The following is a 17,739-nucleotide window of genomic DNA, read 5'->3' as shown; positions in this document are numbered from 1 at the left end:
TACTGTAAGCGTCATGTTGAGGTGAAACTTAACGAGCATGTAAATCACTAGCGTAGTGTTGTTTTTTTTTTTGCCAACATCCCTGTTTTGTTGCCGGCATCATTTTGGGAAGATGGGAGGCAGGGGTGTATGTCGACACAAGATTGCTGCTAAAGGAGATGCTGAGAGCAATTTGGATCCACACTGTCAGTTGGCATCAGCATGAAATCACTGAGAACCTCCGCACAGCAGAAGCTTTGCTGATTGAAAACACTCCAAGAAAACAGCTGGGGACGGCTTCTGTCTAATTCTTTGTTGTTGTGACTATCGTTACTCACAATGCAGAGGACAATTAAGAATTGTATGCATATGTGAGACGATAAAGTGTGAGCAACTGCTGTCAGTTGTTTTTATTAAAAATATTGAACGTTCTTAAATAATGCAATGTTGCCAATATGCTTTCACTTTTGGACCAAATACTTTAAGAAGAAGGGAAACAATTTGCAGATGTAGCTTACTTATTAGAATACTACTCTCACATGATGTTGCATCAGTATGAATGGCGTCTTGAGAAGGGACATTTAGATGAGTGTAACTAAGCATGAGGGGCTTGAGTCGAAGTGTGAACAGAAGTTATCAGAGCTGGTGTCCTGTTCCTCCTGTAGGCGGCCAATTTCCCTTAATGGTGTTGCACTTTGAAATCAGTACTTTTGTGTCCCATGGAATGCAATTTTAGACATCTACATAATAAAGGAAACACATTTGTTGATGTAAACTTGCTAAAACCTTTATTTGTTAATTCTGAGTCACTTGTGAAAAATAAAAGCTATTTGCCCGTTTTTCTGATATAATTATGTCTGTAATTCTGAGGAAAGTTTTTGCCGGAACAACGTTGTGCTCTAACAAGAGTAAGTCTAAAAAGCCCTCATTTGGAAAAGTTCTGCTCTGTTTGTCTGAATTAATGCTATTATCATCTCTGTAATTCTGAGAAAAGTTTATATTGAAAGAATTCTGCTTTGATTTTTCTGAACCTAAACTTTATTTCAATCATCACAAACATACAGGTAGACATTCAATGTGACCTCTGCATTTAACCCATCCTAAGCATTGTAGGAGCAGTGCAAAGCATCCAGGGAGAAACTTGGGGTTCAGTGTCTCACTTAAGGACACGTTGACATACGTAAGAGCAGAAGATCGAACTGGCAGCCGTGTCATTAAAGGAGGCTGTCCATGCCAGAATGAACAAGATACCTCACTATCCTACAGCAAGCTCTCACTCACTTGAGAGTTTGCTTTCATGTCCCACCTGTTTAGGGTAATCCCGTTTTATATTAGTTTGGGTTTGAAACATTGGGAGTCAGCCGTATCTTTAGGTAATATGGTATATTGGTTTGTCGACTTTACGCAGGCGCCTCAGGACTTTTCTGTTCAGACATAAAGACCATTGTGATCTGTTGGACACTTCACATTGTTGTTGAACCAATACAGCATGCTTCAGGGATATAAGATGGTGCATCTGAAATGCATTCAGAGCTGCATAGTGACTCAAGAGAGTATCAGGCAATTGCTTTTTACCTGCAATCATGTAATTTAAAGATTTCTTAGTGCTGGATGAAAGCTAGGGGTGGTAATCTTGAGAATCTAGCAAGAGTATCATATCGTTTTTAAATGATCCAGTTTGCAACACAGCCCAGTGTTGCAAACTCTTTTCTCGTGAAAGTAGCTAGAAGCACTAGCTCCAAAAGTAGCAACATCTAGCAAGAAAGGTGTCAAGTCAGCAACATTGTCTGCCCTTTCATTCAGGCGTCCCTCCAAAGACACTGCCCCACAATTATCATTATGAACATAAAAAACGAACATGGCTATTCTTAGTACTCACAGCTGCTGAAGACTCTACTGAAGAGCAATGAGTACACGGACCGAATACGTGCAGGAAGGTAGGCAGGAAGTCTATCCAATCATTACAGTTGGGCCAAATTAAATTATTGTATTCCTGCGACAGCAACAACGATTCTTTTGTCATTTATTTTTGTCAAAGCAATTTATTCTTTAAATACTTTCAGGATGTGATGGGAATTTAAACAAAATAAAAAAACAAATAAAAAAGTAGTGTATTGTATATATTGTTGTGTATACAACAAATATATATATATATATATATGTATGTGTGTGTGTGTGTAATTTTAAGTAATGCAGGAACTGTGTTGAACAGGTATTAAAATCCATTAAGGGCAGTGGTGACTCCGTGGCCCTGAGCCCTGAGTAGGATGAGGAAGACTTTTCCTTTGGGACTGGGACTAACTGGTGAAAAAGGTACCACAATACACCAGGGACCCGGCTTTACTAGACTAATACAAATTAGCTATATACAGCAGGAGCTATGCTTTGTGAGAACTCCTTCGCTTCATTGGTGAGCATGCAGTGTCATGTAACAGGAAGCCATTAGAGGAGGATGCCAACACAATCACACACTGTTTTACTCCTCAGCCGGTGCAATGGTGCCATCAAGTCACTGATTCTGTTTGCAGGGACACCAGATTGCTTCGGCTGCTATTTCTAAAACAGAAAGAGATGTGGGTATATAAAAAAACGAAGCGAGTTAGTCAGGTAACTCTTTGTATTTAAAAATGTGACACTTGCAGCAATCAGTAAGGTGTCATTAAAGTCCTCTGACCTAAATGAGGAAGTCATATAGAATATAGAAACACTCATTATGGAGACAAAATGACCATATTTGTGTTTGAGTAGATTTGTAAAAAACATTATTACGATTTTATAAATATATATACAATCTTAAACTACAGTAACTTTAGGCTTGTCAAAGTACAAAATGGACTAAAACTATTTAGTGGAGTAGAAGTGTAAAGTAGCAGAAAATTACTAATACTTGATTATACTTTCATACATTTACCTTGTTACTTTGTAACTCTGCATTCATGCCCTATGTGGAATAGTATAGCCATATTAATTAGACATGGCTTAAACTGCCACATTTCTTTATACAATGTGCCCATGTGCATGTAGGGACTTTATCTAAACATGGCCACACGTGCCTCTCATTCATATTAAATACATAACTGAAACAGAGGATGTTAATTGTGCTCAATTTCTATCGCACCTGCTTCCAAACGCCAGTGTAAACAGTCCAATGAGCCAAGCAAGTGAAGCAACCCACTTCCTCTTATCCTGCACGTACACGTGACATGCTCATGTGCGAGTCATCCAGGTCCCGCCTCACTCCTCTAATTGGCTGCTCAACAGACGCTGAAGATTCGTATTGGCTACGGGACGTGCCCTTTAAGACACATTCCATTGCTGTTGTCTTAGAGATGTGACGTCAAATGTGTCTAACGTGATGAGGCCAAGCCAATTCATTTGGGAAAGTAGTTGTCCGAATGTGAAGTCAGTCTTGAAGAAAACACATTGTACTTCGGTGATTATTGTCTTCGATTAAGATCGTTGCATTTGTGTTTTTGTTCGTTCTTTTTGCCAAAGTTTAGTCTGTTTTATGCTGTCACTGACTCATCCACAGGGCTGTCTGGAACAAAGTTGTTGTTATAATGATTATGACGCGGGTCAAATAACAGCAATACATTAACACAAAAGGTAGCATATATATATAAAGGCTAACAACAGAAAACTTTAAATGAGATACGTGGCTTTATTTATTTTGTAAACGTTTTTATTTACATGTGTACTACTTATTCTAGTGTTTTGACGGTGGTTTGTGCGTGTGCGAGAGAGAGAGAGAGAGAGAGAGAGAGAGAGAGAGAGAGAGAGAGAGAGAGAGAGAGAGAGAGAGAGAGAGAGAGAGAGAGAGAGAGAGAGAGAGAGAGAGAGAGAGAGAGAGAGAGAGAGAGAGAGAGGCAGTTCGTCAGAGAAGGGGAGGAGTCTCTCGCTGACAAGAGGGAGACTGGCTTTTTCTGAGTTTGTCAGCTCCCCCTAAAATAGCAGTCAGCGTGTAAATGTGAAGTGAAATTACGTTTATCCACTGGAGCCACCGATATAGAGTGTCTATACACGGCGACTGACTTTGGAGTAAAGGTGAGTAACGGAAATAGAAACAATGTTGCGGAGCGGGTCAGCGGGACTGGAGCTCCGGTGAGAGCAGAAGAGCGCAAGAGGGAGACGTAGACGTTATCTATCTCTCTATGTATCTTCTCCGGGGTGCGAGGTGAATAGGAGACAGGCTACAGATTGCAATCCCGTGGCAATTAACATCAGTCATGTTGATTTATCAGTTAGATCTCACGTAAAACGGCCGAGTGTGTGTGTAAGGGCGCAGTCAGACGCGCGCGCGCTGTTGATATCAGCCCAAATGCGAGAAACTTTTACGGGAATCACCGTCAACAGTAATCCGCCGGTGACAAGCCTCACTGTAGATTATGAAAGATAGTTCATTTGTAAATTACGAGTCTTTGAAGTCACTCGCATGTAATCTTGGGATCGAAAGTGCGGATTGTCAAACTGTGACTTTGTAAAACTGGCGCATCGCTTTGGGTCAAATATAAATCAAAGTGTATATAATAACACCGTTGATCTATCACAACAAGAGCAGGCTACAGTTTACAGTCCTAGAAGTTAAAGTCTGTATTGAGTTTACAGCGAAGCGGTTGTATGCACATTATCACAACTTCTAAAAACACGTGAACCTTGCCTCCACACTTGTGCTTAAAATACAGTCAACATTTTGTATTATATAGTTATGAGTTTGAGCATGTTGGCGCTCATCATCTTTGAAAATTGCTTGAAATAGTTCGTCCTGAAATCTAGATGGTGCTGGTCAGCCTGTCCACGGTGATTTCCCTTCACTGCTTATTGCCATACATGCTGTTGTCGGTGGTGTCTGTATACCTGCAAAATACTCAATAACAAGAGGAGTTGCCAAGCACAATAGCTGCATGACATCAAGCATAAGTTCATTTTATGTTGTCACTTTAACACGATACAAAGTGAATCAGGCCCTTAAACCTGATAGAACATATTCCTTATTATAAAGTCATGAGTTTATTTAGTAGATGATGGGGAGGGGGGTTAACTGCTGGTTAAAAACTGAAATAAGCTCTGCTGAAATGTTCCTACTAAATGTTACATAGTTTAGAGATAATTATTGTATTGATAGATTCCTTTAAGGTCCTATCTTTTTTATTTTTGAAGCTGACAGACTATGGGACGGTGTGCAGTCAATTTTGGGAAAGCTGTGAGGTCAGTCTGCTAACAGCTTATGAGAGAGGATCTTTGCTGTCTGCTGGTTCTTTGGATCTGTGGAACTCTTGTGACCTTAACCTCTCGCCAGAGTGGACAGTGGCCATCAGTAACCTGACCTTCTCAAATGTTTTCTAGTCTATGCTTACACTATACACGTCTCATTAATATTGTACAGAAGGGGTCGATTATATTCAGTTGTGGCAGATAAAGACATCATAACCTGAAATTGTACTCTATTTACTTTTTTTTCTCAAGTTAATTATTTCTTTGGAAATTGTTAGGTTGTCCGACTAGTAAAGTGTGTTTTGCGTTACCACACAGATCAAATACAGTATATTTTGTAGATTGTCAAAGCCAAACTGCATCAGCATCTATAGAAGATGTATATTCTGTGTATTGTTTACTTCCATGTATTTAAAAATGATGTCTTTGCCATCCCCCCAGCAGTAAATATGTTACTACCTCAAGTATATCCCTCAGTTATCAGGGCAAACCAATGACACCTTGTATTGTTAAAGTAATTCTTTAGGGACATGAGTTGTTGCATCAGTATTAAAGCATGCTTGTATTTTTCACTGTCCATTTAATGTTACTGCTGCTCAGACGGCATGTACATTACCATACCAGCTGGTTGCCTTTGATTTCTGAAGCAAAGCAGTAAAAAAAACCTTCAATCTGCAGTCATTAGCTTCTGTACTGCCCCTGGCCTCGCCAGTAATGGGCCTTGTTGCTCATGATCCACATCACGTGAGCTCTTATGTCTAATGTGTGGATGAGGGATTCTTCCAGCGCTGCTGAAATGAATGTCATTTGAACAATTTATGTTGCGTATTAGTCGAAGGAATGAATATGATGTGTGTGTGAAGGCAGGCGCAGAGAGGACAAACACAAATGTATCTCTCATGCATGCAGTGAACTGTTGCTCTAACCTCAGAGACCCCGAACGCGCTACCTTTGCCATCACGCAAACACACACCGAGGTTTGATAAAATATCCATCAGATTCCAGCCTATCGTTTAATCAACGATATGGTGATGAGGCTAAATGGATGGAGGATTTTTACACGATGACTACCACTGTTTATTAAATGCTTTAGCCTTGTTACATGGTATGTTTGTGTGAACCTGCATGTCTCTGTAAATGTGAGTAAGTGCGTGTTAGCGTCTTAGCACAAGCTCTCAGTGGAAAGGGAGAAATGAGAGGTGGTGACGGTGTGAGGAACGGGCAGCTGCAGCATCTTTTACTGCACTCCTCATCCCACTTCAATCTCAGTGTCTCAGCTTCTCCTTCCAGGAGAAATGTGGAGTGTGTGGGCGAGTCGGATCTGCAATTAACGCTGGTTGTCAGAAAGAGAATGCTGGCGTTTACACGATGCCTCTGAATCACTGAGTGAAAGTCTATCTCCTCCACTCTCCTCCTCCCAGGACATTTTTCCAAGGAGGTCAAAAACACCAGAAAGCTGAAAGCCAAGGATGTATCATGTGAAAAATAGATAGAAGCCGAACACTTGGTCCAATAAAGAGGATCATGTTTCTTTCATTGTGTGGTTGCCAAGATGTTCTTTTTTTACAAAATGTGTTTGAACATTCCAGCGATTTATGGGTAATACCGTTGTTTTCTAAATGCTTTCTTTAAAATGTTAACATGATTGTGAATCTATTTTTCTTTATTTAAATAATATGGATTGTTACCTTAAAGTGAGCATTGCGTGCTGTTTACATTTCTGGTGAAGAATGTGAACAATAAATACAGTTTCATGTGGCTATTTTTTAGAAACATAAATGCCAGAAAAGTTGCATAAGTTCAAAGTAAGTAACACTAAGGTGTTTGGAAACACTTTCTTCTTTTTTCTTTGTGCAGTTACTTTACAAACTGGTGCTTTCTAAATAAGAAAAGACAATTAAGATCACTCGGCATCTTCGTAAAATGATTCATTGTGTATTGGAGCTCTATCATCAATATGGAGATTCCAGCGTTTTCCTGTGAGACCTGGAGGTTGGATGCAGAATCTTGAGCCTGGCAGATAATGTTTTTGACCGCGGTTAACTGTAAACTGTCCCCTGTAGACTAAAGAGAAAAGACTTTTGGAAACAGATAGCTGGCAGTTTGTTAACAGAAAACCATTATTCAGACCGTAACTGTACATTTAAAGCAGAACACCTCGGATAATGTTCTAGTCGAGTGACACATTTCTACATAATATTTGTCTCTCTCTGTGTTTGGTTAATGTTATATAGGTCACTGTGGGCCTTGGTTAGCACGAGTACCTCACTGCCAAGAGGTCCCGGGTTTAGTTCCTCTGTTTGCATGTGCTGCCTGTGTTAAACCACATCTGCATGTGCAGGGATCACCGTTTTACATTGGGTGGTTGATTCTAGGTTACGGGAATGTTCATTTAAACCTTAAAATACAGTGTTTACATTTGAACACAGTTTTAACTATAATTGTGTGAATTGATAGAACTCATACTAAGGTTATTACTTCGTAAATAAGTGTTTGTTTTTCACTTTCCAAATGTCTCTCTAAATAAATGGCAGGGATACTGAAATAAAAAAGATTCAACTTTAAACATTAAACACTTACATATCTATTGTTTAAGCCCTCTAATAGCCTGTGGTAAGCTCCGAGGGTGAATGTATTACTCGCCGAGGCACTGTTTGTACAGCAAGACTGCTAACGGTGACCTTTCAACTGTCCTGCCCTTGACTGCGACCTCTGGTGGTAAGCCACCCTGTTCGGCTCACTCAGCACATGTGCCGCTGAGCAGGGCAGAGCAGCTTAAAGCCGCACCGTCTTTCCCTGTTGCCCCTCCTCTTCCAAACGAGGCTCACTGGAGGTTTCTTCACCTCTTCAACCTGGACCACACAGGAGGAACAGCAGGAAGATCCTCAAGCAGAGCCGCGCTCTAAACCCGCTGTTGATCTGCTTTCGCCACTCTAACCCTCGTCTCACTCCAAATCCATACCGGACACCGACTGCGACTCTGAATACTAGTACACAAACACGTGGCGTTACATAGCAACAGTAGCGTCCTAAAATAACACCGTGGTTACTTTCTTGTATTCTCTAGTGATCGCGGTGTTACAGTCTGTTTGTAAAGCACCATTTCTGTTGAGTTCCATCGGTTGCTGGCGACTGTGTTAGGTTTTGACAGGCCACGTTCTCTAATGAGGAGAAAGAACAGCACACGCACACTGTGTGGTTTGGGAGGATGGACTGTGAAAGCATGCAGAAGTCAGCACCCTTTTACTCATCCTTATGTTGCTCTCTGCAGTGCAAGAACAACCACAGTATCACATCATCTCAAAAGTGAGTTGGTCACATTTGCAGGGCACGCAAACCAAACGTGTGTGTGTCCTGTGGTTTGGTTAGTCATTGTTTTTAAACTTGTTTTCCTATTTTTGTTTACATCAAACGGACGTTTGCCGTCATGGAGACGTAACAACAGCAGAGTGACTGTTTTGCGACTCAATACTCTGGTGATATTAAGTTCAATCATGTATGGAGACAAACCGATAGTTGAAAAGGAAGTTAAGAAAGACATCTCTTTGCTGAGTTGCATTTTCAGTGAATTTTAATGAGACTGAAAAAAATACATAAATCAAAGGAATATATTATAATCTAATTTACTAGATCAAAAGATCTCCCATGATTGCGAAGATACCCCACTGTATTGAATTCCTGATGTTCCACTGTAGATCTTAAAAAGCATCTCACTGGAGATTTATCTTCTCTAACTTTGAATAGAGCCGAAGTAACAAAGCTTCAGGAACAAACAATTGAATTATGTGCAAAGTAAACTTTCTTCAAAGTCTGATAAGCTCCGTGAGATGAAGATGTTCACACTGTTGTTATCAAGTGCTAAAATAAGATGATTTGAAACATTTAATTGAGCCTCCTATTATGCAAGATATCCAAAAAGAGTTTGCGGAGAAGCGTTCCCCAGTGGCTGGTGTGGTAAATACAGCTGTGAGACCTCGGTGTCACGTCTCCGCACAATGACTCAAAGTCCAGAAGCTGCTGGAAGGAAGAGTTGAATCTCCCGCAGCTTGACGGGCCCGATGGCCCCCGAGCCGCAGGAAGGAGGTCCGGCTTGCGTTATCGTTGTTTTTCTGTTTGTCTGAGAAACCCAGACAGCTGGGGGGGGGGGGGGGGATGTGATTCCTCCCATTATTCTGCAGCACACCAGCCATATGAACAGTGAGGGGAAGCGACCCGGCCTCTGGAAGCTTCCCCAGCCCACCACAGGGCTCTGACTTGTAGTTCAAAGTTGTCTTCCTCTCTGCCGTTGGGGCGTAGCGCTGGTGGGAACACTGCAACGCTTCATGCAGCTGCTTTTTCAGACACTTTTTCAGTCTTTTTACTGTTCCACCATTGATCGAGGTACAGTTCGTTGTGTTCATGTTGTGTGTTGATTCTGGGTAGAAACACCACGTCAACTTTAGGGGACGTGTGAACCTGGTCAAGTATCACTTTTATAATCCGTGGTATCATCTCCAGGCTTGTGCAGTTAGGACGGCGTCCTAAAGAGTGAACATTACTCCTCCTTCATTCTTTAAGTGGACGCAATTTAAAAATCTCTCGCAAGTGTTTTTTTCTAATTCAGTCAAAGTGATACTTTTAAAATCAAGGACGATTCTAAAAGTATTGTCATTGCATCTCCAGTCTCTAGATCCCAGCTCTCTATGGTGTGACTGCGATTGCGAGTGAGGTGTTGAGTCTGCCCGCTGTTTGTGCGTCTGCCCGTCTGTCTCTCCCTTTCTCCCAGTCCACTTTCCATCTGCGTGCTGTGGGCTGCAAATCGAGTTGAACACGGCGTAGTGTTTCCACCAGTGAGCCGTTGCCAGCCTGTGTTCATGTCAGACTGTGTTGTTCTTTATTTTCTTTCCCTCCGCCCCTCAACCTCTGTCGCTGGTCCAACAAACAGAGGTGTTCAGAACTGAGTTCAGGACCAGAGGCTATAAGCAAACAGTTTGACTGAAAAGATTCCTGGAGAGGCGAGCAGCAGCAAGCCCTGTGGGGTTTCTCCCCCTCTTTCCCTTTCTCTGTCTGACTCCCTCTCTCTCTCTATCACACTGTTTGCACACAGTGTTCATGTGACAGCAAGCACACATCATCTGATTTGGGAGAAACCGTAGGCCGTAGCTGCAGAAATTGTTATTTTTCTCAGTAAGTGCCGTTTATTGATGTCAATAGAGATCCTAAATCTTTCAGATTAAAGTCAGTTTTCCAAGTTGTATCAGTGATTAAGTTACAATATGCCTTGTGTATCATTTGTCCCATCTGCCTTGTGAAAACAGAGCTTTCTCTGTTATTGAAACTGCTGTTTACTGTTAAACACTCAAAGCAGACTCATTCAAAACTGAAAACTGTCTCTTAGTGCGACCGTACAGAAACCTAGTGACAAAAACATGACAAACATTTACAAATTCAGTTTCTACAATTTCCACAATTCCAGCCTGAATGTGTTTTTCACAAATGGATGAGTCGTTGCTTTATTGGTCATTTTTTACATGAAATAGAATGTGTGAATAACAGGCCTGTGTGTGAGATCATTAACAGCCTAATTGTATAACATGAAATTGTATGAACAAAAAAAATCAATGCTTCCTCAGCTAGCCTCTCTCTGTTATGACTCATGGTCATCCTCACTGCTCAGATTGCATAAACCTCTTATGTAATGGAACACTGTGGGAAAGAGGCATCGAGTGGAAGATACAAATATGGAGAGAAAATCAAATATTTATTTTGAGCTTTTTAATTTTTTTCTCCATTAACAGCAGACATTCTCTGAAGACAGATAGTAAATATAATCCGAAACATATGGACTACATCTACGTGTACCAACATTTTTTTGTCTTTCTACAGCGCTCACTATTTGTTTAGTTAAATCTGCCTGCTGATCATCAAACACTGGGGGAGAGTTGAATATCTGGAATCTCAGTGTCTAATCTGGATCCACAGTGTTTCCAAAGATGTGTTGAGATGGAGTAAATGCGCTGCTGCTGCTGAGACACATTATGCATGACGTCCCTAATATCCTTACAGTGTGGATTCCCCCTGGAGGAAGATCTCGGTTCATCTTTTCTGTTTACCATTTCTGAGTTGCGGTCTGTGCAACATCAAAAGCCTGCCATGGCACTTAACACAGCTTGCAGGGATCCTTGGAGGGCGGGGGACTGAAGCTCCCTCTGGTGTTGGCATTCCTATTGTTCCCTGGTGAGAGGTCCATCTGATCATAGACAACCATGCAAATGGTCACATGCCATCAGACCACAGCGCCGCGCTGTAATGCTACGCAAATGTATAAACCTCGAGGACCGTGACTGCTTTAATTTATTTATCCATGAGTGTTTGTGTGTCTCTCTGCGAGCGTTGGATAAACAGAACTTTCTTGAGATATTTGCTACACCAGTAATGAAATAGTGAACTGCGAGATTCAGGCGTCTAACAAGCGACGTGTGCTCCAGGAAGTGTTCATTCTGAACGAGTGAATGATGCCGTGCCACGTCAAGACATTGGCTTGGTAAACTGACATACTGTCAGAAGGAATGTTGGTGATGGAGGGCTTTTCCTCAAATATATATTTTGTTTAACTGATGACATAAATATGAAGTGAGTAGTCTGTCAATTGCATTTTACATATGTGTAACATACTGTAAATTGGTTGATTAAAAAATGATCGTCAATGCCTGCGATACAGCCTAAAACGAGTCTGTGAAAAATATATCGTAACATCTCTAGTATATACTGTAACATTATATATTACAACTCGATTTGAGTTAGTAAACATGTCATTTCCAGCTGTCACCTTTGCTTGGATTAGATAAAAAGAGATTAAAGTATTTTGCCATGGGCTGGATAGAATATTCTTTTATCCAGTTGGTTTGTCTTTAAGAATTGTGACAATGCCTTTAGAAGACGTGTTGAAGTTTTCTGCTCAGTTATTCTTCCCAAACTTGCATTCTTAGCTGAGTGACTCAAATGTTAATGCTAGATGCATCGACTAAGGCCAGTTGGACATTATAGCAACTCTACTTGATGTTTACGATCTCTGCTATCGAGCACATTCACTTTTTATTAGACATAATTCATCCTCCTATTCTTTCATTAGGGTACCGTAGTTATTGTCTTTGTTCAAAAAAGTTTGACTGAAATATGCATCAAGGGATTTACCTTGAGGAGCAGAGTAGCTTTTCAACATGAAATGGATATAACTGTTCGGAGAGGGTCATTGCTTTATCCTTGAGAAACGGAGAATCCATTCATTGGCTGGGCACGAGAACCTGACTGACGCAAATGGATCATTGGGAATAGAAGTGTCCCAGCAGTAATTATGTTACAACGCCGCTGCCGCACACTACCACTGAGGTGGGATGGGATGCTTCTTTTAGTCTTGTTTCCCTTACATCTTTCCACAGAGTTAACACAGTCATACTGGTCGCTCTTTCCCACTCTGGCTGTCTGACCCTCCCTCCCTTCCTCTCTTGTTTTCTGTCTGTCTCTTTTCCATACACACACCTGCTATCAAACCCAAACACACACATGAAGTGCAGTGGAAAGTTTCTCCCTCACGTTTCCTCCTCCTCTGTTGAGCAGATGTCTCCTCCCTGTTAAACCACTCTTACGGAAAAAGTATGTCGCTGATCATGTCACCTTTTTGTCACTGTTGTCTTTCTGGAGTCTAGATTTCGGCGGCCTCGGCCTCGCAGCTGAAGCAAAAATGTCTGTTTCATTTTTTTCCCAAGGTATCCAGGGCTCTGTGGCACTAAGTCAGTTAAAAAAGAGACATGAAATTAATGTAATGTCAATGGCGTTTTCTCGTGAAACCCCAAGGCACTTAGTCAAAGTCACCTTGCATAGTCCTCCTGACAGCACTGTGAGAGTGAGATGGAGGATGTCTGTCTGGTAATGCTGTCAGCACATGATGCCCTTTATTATTGGTTGTTATATCCACTTGTCGTCATTCATATTTTTTAGATTGGATACATGTCTGGTATTCTTCTGAAGAGTGACATCATTTCCATTCAATTGGCTGTAACGTGGCCCACAGTGCAACATTTTCTCAGCGAGAGCAGGTTCATCCTGTGGGGTTTTCTTTCCTTTTGATGCCATTTTGGAGGTGATAAGTAGCTTTCCGTCTGCGGGTCCCTGTTTTACAGCACCATCCCCCAGCCCAAGCAAGGTGCTAGCAGCATGGAGGATTGTTTGAACTTGCATCGATCCAATGTGGGATTACAGCTCGGTCATTGGAGAGTTGGACTGAGCTACCAGTCATCAGGGCAGATTAACCACTCGCTGTCTGCTTGGCTGCCATTTCAGTGCAGGCTCTCGCTGCTGTCTTTGTCATTATCCCTACTGTCTCCTTTTAAACAATGCATTTTTACATCTTAACAGTTTGAATTAGGTTCAGACTTATATAATATTCCTTCTGACACAGCCTGACTTTAAATCTGAAAGCATGTTATGAATTTGTTAAAATTGTTCACAGTCTCAACATTTTGGCTTGCAGGTTTATCTTTTGTGCAAACCACCTTCAGGGTATTCAAATTATAGTCACTAACCCTCTCCTTTAAATGTTTTAAAAATAATTTTCCCGTAAGAAAAACATCACCCAAAGCTATGCTTCACAGAGGAAAGTGCTGCAAGTGCTGCCCCAGCTCACTCTTTACGTTTCTCAAAGCCCCCTTTTCTCTTTTTTGTTTGCATGCCCTTGCGATAGCTCTTATTAATTATATCTCATTAGTTGCCTTGGAAACTGAGGTGAGGTAATGTATAACAAGAGTTCAAAGAAAGAGAGAAAGAAAAAGAAAGTGAGAAATCATGAGAAAACGCAGGAAGGCGAAAGAAAGAAGGGGGAGGATTGAAAAAAGGGGGATGGAGAAAGTGGTTGTTGAGGGATCAGCCATGTGTCAGATTAGCATCAGGAGACATTAACACTAGTGGTGCTGCTGGGGCCACAATCCTGCCTTTCACTGCTGGAGAGGGAGATAAGCGCGCTCTCACAAAAGGGAAAAGAGAGAAACGCGTGAGAGGGCTGGCTTGCCTCCACTCCCCTCAGGCCAACAGCCCCATTTACAGGTACAGCACCTCCTGATGAAAGCGAGAACAAAGAGGGGGATGTTCATTTCCGACTGCACTGGTGTCAAGGCTCCATTGAAACAAATCGGCAAAACTGTGGATTTATGCTGCTTCGCTTTATGTCTCCAGTCTGCCAGAAGCTAATCAGAACTGAGCCACAGTGTTGACACTGTGAGTTCGATACACTTCAGAACGTTTTCATGGATTATTTCACAGCATCTACATTTCAATAAGCATCAGATTACTGCGTGAGGCTGTTGTACCCTATCAGAAACGTACTTCTCTTCGAATCATGTTGTTTCAATGCATTTTTACTCATATTGTGAAAGCTGTGATTCATTCTTATGTAACCGGTTGAGTGTTTGAATAACAAGGAAAGGTCTCTGCCTACTAATTGTAAAGTGAGTGGCTGAGAGCAGTGTGTGCATGTCGTCCAGCCTGCGTAATGATCCTTCCAGTAAGCATAATAAGCACACACAGTGAAGCCACAGGAGATGAGCCTCTGTTGTTGTTTAGTCTCAGACTCAGTGAGGACGATAATAAGGGGAAGGATCAGAGGGGAAGGGTGTCCCAAAGGTGGTCCCTCTCTTTCTTCCTCCTCTCCATCTCCGACTGGCTCTCCTTGACTCCCCTGCAGAGGGGTGAGTAAAAGGGTCGTGAATAACAGGAAGTTGAGGGGCAGGAAGTTGAGTCTTGTCTGCCGTGGTAGGATACTGAGGCGAACAGTGCCTTGCACAGGAAGCGCAACTGTCACGGCTGTGCTCAAGACTTTGGCTGCTGTCCATCACCTTCAAAGAAGTGAAGGCATGGTAGAAGCTTCTTTGACACAAGTCAGATAGAATTAATCAATATATTCATATGAGATGAGCAGACTAGGAAAGATTATAGCGGTGTCGTTGATACCGTTTTGTTACAAACGTACAGAGTAACACTGGCAGTAGTTCGTTAGGAAGACATAAATCTACAATGTCATTTTATATTACATTTTTATATAGGACAACAGTTGAGGGAGAAATGCCTCAACCTTGTGTGGAGTGAGCACAGACTTAAACGCAGAAAGGGAGGAGGACGTGCCGGATCCAGTAATTACACTGGGAATTGACCATGTTTTATTGATTGTGAAAGGGCCTGGTCTGTCACCAAGCCTCCCAGTCGCTCCATGGCCGGCGTTAAGGGAGGAGGAGGCAGACTGACCCACCTGTCACTTGACCAGTCTCACACCTCGTCATGGAGAATCAAATCAGCAAAGATTGTAACGCTTAGTTACTTCCAGGGATTCAGCGTGTAAGTGTATTTAACAGAAGGTACAGTAAGGCATGGACTTGTTGAGTTCGACATGTCATATTGACTTTCTGTCTCGCTGATGTGGTCATTCCTATGGCCACGTATTCGCTGCACATCGATATATGTGTTAGTTAGAAATGTTTGATAAGCAACTTTCAGACGTGCTGCACTGTTTTATCAAAGTGGACCAGGTGTAGCATAAGGGCTTTTAAAAGAGTATGTGGTGAGATGCGGTTATACAACGTAGGGATCCACGTACAATGTTACAATTTATTCTAGTTTTACAGAAAAAGCTGACTACTGCAGAAAGTAGCAACGTATCAGCAGTAGCTCTAATTCTTACATTTGTAAATAATATTTCACCAGGGTATGACCATTGAGATGGCCAAACAATAGCAACAAAATTATTACACAAAAGTGCAAACAACAATCAAAAACAAAATAAGTGCATGTTAGCTTATTGCTGTACATTAATGGAGTGAAACAAAACACAGTATACATTTAATCACAAAAACTATTATTCTGCCATCATTATTAGCAGAATAATATATATGATATATTGATGGGGAATCATTGTATTTGGGTTCCTGTTTACATCGACAGCGGTGGCTGGAGGCTTTCTGTTTTGGGTTGTCTGCCCCATTCTTGTTTACGCAATATCTTAAGCATGCTTCTCTTCAGGCAATCTCTTCAAACTTGGCACAAACATCCACCTGGACTCGAGGGGGAATTGATGACATTCTTGTGGTCAAAGGTTTTTAACTCGAGAATGAGAATGCTAATCATGACAAAATAGGATAAACGGGTAAAGTGGGGATATTTTATATTCAAAAAGTCAAAGATCAACTTTAATGTGACATCATAAAGATATTGAAAGCCATATTTCAGAAATAGAAGGGGAGATGCTGACCATATTTTTGGCATTTAGTTGGATACTGTATTGGTGACACAAAAGTGAAAACTGGGGGAATGTGTCGATCTTCAGTGATGTCGGGTTGAAGATGTGAGGGAAGGATCCGTGTTTCACAATTTCAAGCTTCTTCGCAGAACCATCCATCTTTGAAGCATTGTCCACTGTCATGGCTCCAACTGTTCCATTATAATCAGCTTTATTGGCCAAACATGTTAACACATTTGGACCCCAAAGTGCTTGAATGAGATCACTCTCTTCTCGCTGGCTGAGGACCAGGACAGACGGCCTCCTGTTCCTTTGGTAGCTCCACTGATTTTGCTGATATTGAGCTTCAGCTGATTGTCGTTGCACATGTGATGATGCTCTCTATCAGTCCTCAGTACTCCTCTAAAAATAGTCCCTGAGTGAAGACGCCATGCTTCTTTCTGGAAATGATTCACTGGAATCACACGTCACTCTAGTGATAACTTCCAATTCCCCAAAAGATACCCAGTGTCAGATGTATTGGCAAACATTGATTATGATATTCATAACTATGTTTTCATTGATGTGATAAGGCCTGAATCCAAGTATATTTATTGTTAGCTAAGAAATGTGTCTATTATATTCTTATATGAAGCTGGTTCTCGTCACTGATTCTAGACACACACACACACACACACACACACAGTGAGCACATGACTGAGGCAACAAACAGATACTCTGTCCCCTCCTAACTTTTAAGAGTGTCACACACAAACATGTACTCTGCTATACAGTGCAGACATTTTTCTCTTTTGTAATCTGACAATCTTCTGACATGTCCATCTGGGTAGTGGGGCCGGCTGAGAAATCCCCCACATAGTTCTGGAGATCAAAATTGTGTGATTTGAGGTAATATGACGTGTGTTGTGATATGATCAAAGGCCGCATTAGATAGAGTGATAATTAGAATCCTGAAAAGCCGGTTACCACAGCTAGATGTTTCAGCTTTTAACGAACACAAAGTCACAACAGTAAGAACGCGACACACCTGCTGCCTGAAGGGCCTCTCAGCTTGTCATTTCATATCTGTGTAAGAAAAATGTCATGACACAGTCTATTATGCCCGTAGACTTGAACTGTCCTGCTGTGACAGCTCGTTTGCATAAAGAGAGGAAAGATGGGTGAGAGTGTCTTGAGCCTTTCTGTTGTACAGCTTCATGCTCAGGATACATTGATGAACACATTCACAAACTGAACTCGCTGAAGGTAATTTAGACTAGTCTCAGGAAATGATTACTGATGAGTCCACC

At 41.6% G+C, this 17,739-nt stretch overlaps 1 protein-coding gene across 6 annotated transcripts in view; it reads left to right on the top strand.

The window, feature by feature from the left end:
• mef2aa (myocyte enhancer factor 2aa) overlaps positions 1–17,739 on the top strand; it is an 82,002-nt gene that overhangs the window by 20,794 nt on the left and 43,469 nt on the right. For 4 of the 6 annotated variants that reach the window (XM_056417625.1, XM_056417620.1, XM_056417626.1 and 1 more), the window contains exon 1: positions 3,899–4,023. The exons of the other annotated variants lie outside the window; for them this stretch is intronic. The gene's annotated coding sequence lies outside the window, so the exon portion shown is untranslated. Of the gene's footprint in view, positions 1–3,898; positions 4,024–17,739 lie in introns of those variants that run through there. 6 annotated transcript variants of the gene reach the window in all.

Source organism: Pseudoliparis swirei, chromosome 6, assembly GCF_029220125.1.
Source record: "Pseudoliparis swirei isolate HS2019 ecotype Mariana Trench chromosome 6, NWPU_hadal_v1, whole genome shotgun sequence".
In the NCBI taxonomy this organism is placed as follows: Eukaryota; Metazoa; Chordata; class Actinopteri; order Perciformes; family Liparidae; genus Pseudoliparis; species Pseudoliparis swirei.
Note: the sequence above shows the minus strand (reverse complement) of the source record. Positions and strands in the feature narration are given on the sequence as shown.